The sequence below is a fragment of the Myotis myotis genome, unplaced genomic scaffold (assembly GCF_014108235.1).
Source record: "Myotis myotis isolate mMyoMyo1 unplaced genomic scaffold, mMyoMyo1.p scaffold_m19_p_5, whole genome shotgun sequence".
NCBI classification, from domain to species: domain Eukaryota; kingdom Metazoa; phylum Chordata; class Mammalia; order Chiroptera; family Vespertilionidae; genus Myotis; species Myotis myotis.
The window spans coordinates 89633306-89637395 of record NW_023416357.1 but is presented as its reverse complement, the minus strand read 5'-3'; the positions used below and the strand labels follow the sequence as shown (position 1 = coordinate 89637395).

Below are 4090 nucleotides of genomic sequence, written 5' to 3'. Positions count from 1 at the left end.
GAGCAAGGCCTTTCTGCTCAGACCCGGGGTCATTCTGACTTCATTTCCTGTTGTTGGCTGAACTTCTGAAAATGCAAGTGGCCTTGAGAGAAGCTGAGCACAGAAGGCCACACAAGCCCATGGAAGGTACAGATCGCAGCTACTCTGGGCCCAGGCCCATGTCATGTGGTCTGTGCTTCCCCCTGGTTCTCTAGTTTCCAGGTTCAAGAAGGTCACAGGCTAGAAACTGGGTCTCTTTGCCGAGAAGGTACAGAATTGAGGAGAGCAGTGGCTGCTGGGTGTGAGATGTGACAAAGACCCCTTTCCCAGCCACGTTCCCTGGGAACTCGGGACACAAGCTCCCCAGCAGCATCCAAGGCAGAGACACTGGAAAAGCTGTTGGCAAAGGCCTGCCAGGCACCCTATGGCCAAGGCCACAGCTATCCGGGGGGGTCCGGGACCCTAGCAGTTGGTGTGACAGTGTAGGGAGTGGCGGGGGCTGCTGGCAGCACATGGCCCCTCCAAAAAGAGCAGCAGCTCCCCAGCTCCAGCCTGTCGGCGCCTGTGAGAATGCAGGGGCCGCTCAGCAGAACCTTCCACTTTGGTAAAGGAAGCCAGAAACCCAGACTTCAATAGGAAATCTGATTTTTAAATGTTGGCCATTTTTTTTTAACAGAGGATGGGCACAGAGACATTCCACAGCTCGGCCTGTGCACCTGGTTCTGCAGAAGTGGGTGAAAGAAAGTCAGGCGTGGCCCCAGGGAGGTGGGGAAAGCCAGCATTAAGAAAAGGGCAAACATAGTGGCTCCTGTTGAATGCTGAAGGGAACAGGAATCTCTCCCTAATCATTCCCTTTCCAAAGACGGTCCCACCAAGGAGATGTCTGGGAGAACTGGCTCGTCCTGCTCTCCTGATCCCCACAGTTTGTGCTGAAGGGAAGGAGGGACACCATCTGGAGACCCCAACGGTTGCCCCTAGACGCGAGGAGGCCCACACCTTCCGGAATGTCACCATACCCAGGCGGAGGGGTCAGGGACGGGGGCCAGGAAGAGGGGGTGGCATGGGAAACAGCCCGGCTCTCTCCAAATCCCAAGTTTTAGCAGCCAGCTTGCCACACATCTGGAAGCTTCCCAGGAAGCCCTGCTGGAGCTGAGCTCACTCCCAGGAAGCCCTCCCAGCCTCTGCCTCAGTTACCTTACTTTGCCCATGGGTCTACCACAGGCGCTACCTCACTGTGTCTGCTGAGAAGTTTACCTGGGGGGAATGAAGGTGGCCAGATCTGCTTGGGCTGAACGTACAATCTATGCAAATTCTCTGTCTCTCTCTCTCTCTCTCTCTCTGAAGTTTTATTCTTCTTCACCCTGCAAACAAAATACTGTATAGACCCCTCTTAAGACTGAGGAGGGCTTTCTGGCGCCACCTGTGTCCGCCCCTCATGTTGTCTTTGGTTCTGTCCTTGCCCCGCCCCATGCAGGGAGCATGTGGCCCTCTCTCCCCCCTCCCCCCTGCCCCCCTCCACTCAGCTGGAGTTCTCCAGCCACCTCTGCCCACCACCACCTCCATTCCTAATTCATCTTCTCCATTCCACGCTTTCTTCTGACTTGCGTATCTTCTCCCCATCCCCACCCCCAAAAAGCCTTAGGTTCTCCTTTTTGAAATGTGGCCTTAAAATTATTTTTGGAAAGCTGACCGCCCTCTCCCTCCCATTGCCACCCTCATCCCAGAAGAAAGAGCCCCTTGAAGCTTTCTTTCTTGGAAATCTCCTAAGCAAGGGGCAGCCAGTCTGTAGTTTGCAGATGCTTAGAAGTTGCTAATAACTGTCGTCTTTAGGAAAACTATTCGTAAGCGTTTCCCATGGGTGAAATGAAGGCTTGGGTGCTCACCTCCACCTCAGCCAGCTCCTGCAGCTCTCTCTCCCGCCCAGCGCCCTGTGGTGAGCGGGGCTGGCTCCATTACCCGCAGAGTGCTAAATCCAGCTTTCCAACCCTCCCCTTCCCAAAGACGCCATGACTTACCTACTTCAGTCAAGGGTGAATCAGGAGAGTTTCCCAATTTATCCCTTCGTCCTTCCTGCCTGGAAAGAGATAGCATTAAATATTCCCAGCTGCTGGGTCGTGTTCTCCAAGGGGCAACACTCTCCCTACATCCAGAGCCCCTCCTCTTCCCTTCCATCGCTCCAGGGCTGATGGAGGCCAAAGACAACCCAGGGTTTTCATAGGAAATTCACTGGAATTGCGCGCAATCGTCTTTGTAGTCCTTCCTTTTTTTTTTTTTTATTCTTAATATTATTATGTTGTCAGTAGCGTTGGGTATTTTTTTAGAGGCCTCACAATAAGTTATTACCGTTCCCCTTCATTTTTTTCCCCGAAGACATGTGGTGATATAGTTTTTAAAAATAACTATTTTGTTATAGATCATAATATGCATAAAACTGTACAGAAATATTTTGTAATGTATTGATTTTTTTAAAAAGAGAGAATCTGTAAATAGAGTTTTAAAAACAGAGAGAATTCAAACGGCACACACTGAAAGATGTAGATATTTTGCTATTTATTTAAAGGAGTATTTTAAGAGATATTGAACTATCTGAAATTGACCAGAAATCAAAGTTCCAATCACCCGAATGCTTGTTCCTCGCGGTAGAATGTGATTCTCGGAAACGATTGCACTACCCACCCATTTTTGCACCTTTTCTGTCTCTTCATTTAGCAGAAAAACAACAACGAAATTGTGCCTTAGCTGTATTTTTTTGTCTAGGGGAGTTTGTTTCTGTCTGACAAAGCAAATTTTTTTGCAGAAAACAGTGGATGTAATAAATACTGTACCATACCAAAAACGCTGCAGGTGTACATAGATGCTTTCTGTCATACCATGTTTTCAGATGCAGAATTTTAAAATTAAAAAAAAAATACTGTCTTTATGGAACAGTGGCTGTGTGGCTTCTTTTTAAAAATTTCGTGAACCTTTGCACACCCTGGTATTCTCGTCCTCTACGCTACCCGCCCCTAGAAATAGGGTGACCGTATAATTTGTCATCCACACTGGGGTACTTTTGAGCCTCAAGGGAACGCTGACTAAAAGGAGTGATGAAACCACAGGCATAAACGGGGCCTCTCTTGGGAAAAGCTGGATGTGTGGACACACTCCCTAATCAAGCCTGCTGTCCTCTCTCAACCCCCTGGAAATGACTCCCCAGTTGAGGCAGAAGTATATGGTTTTACACCGTTGGTCAAGTAGGAGTTAGTGAAGAGGGACTGCCATCTAAAATGGCAAACAGTTTTTTGTACCCAACTGGCCGGTTATGTAGCCAATCTGTTTTCCTTTCCTCTTTACCACACAGCTGGACTACATTTCCCAGACTTCCTTGTGCTTAGATGTAGCTATATGACCACCTTTGGCCAATAGAATGCAGGTGGAATAGATGAATGCACTTTTAGACCTGGCCTATAAAATTTCCTGGGAAATTCTCAGCCTTTTGGCTAAGATCAAGTGAAGTGTCCGTTCTTATCAGTTTAATATCTGATACATCCTCTATCTGAGGACAATGTAGTAAAAGGATTTTCAAAGCAGGGAGAAGGAATAGGAGCTTGCTCTGTCCACTCCGCACATGGACCCGGTATAGCAGTACCTCCAGGAACAGTGCACTAAAACAACAAAACCAAACCAAAAAGCTTCCCAGAGAGCCTCCTCTCTTTCCCTATGCATCAGCGCAAATGTTTTGATTCATCTTGATTTGAGACATTGATTAGTTGATCTGCTCTTCTTGCAACCCCAACTTAAAAGAGGGAGAGACACAATGAGAGGAGCAGGCCCCTGGGGAGCGCCAATGGAAGGCCATCTGGCCTGCCACCCCTCTTGACTATGACATGAAAAGAAATAAGCATGCACTGCTTATGCAACTGAAAATTTATCTCTTACAGCAGCAAACCTTATATTTAATAATTCACCCAGAAATGGAAACTCGCATGTTCCTGTGGGAAAGTCCAAATGTCAGCCCCTTAATTCGATAGGTAAAAATTGAGAAACTCAGATGGGTAAGGTGATTTGCCTAAAGCTTCGTAACTGCTAGCATCACAGTCAGAAATAGAGCCAAGGTTTCCTATCCCCCAAA

General features: G+C 47.9%; 1 non-coding gene across 1 annotated transcript; it reads left to right on the top strand.

Annotated features, from left to right (window-relative positions):
• Nucleotides 1–3441: 3441 nt before the first annotated feature.
• On the top strand, nucleotides 3442–3629 carry LOC118657248. Its single transcript, XR_004967958.1, has one exon. It is a non-coding gene; the product is annotated as a U2 spliceosomal RNA (small nuclear RNA).
• Nucleotides 3630–4090: the final 461 nt, after the last annotated feature.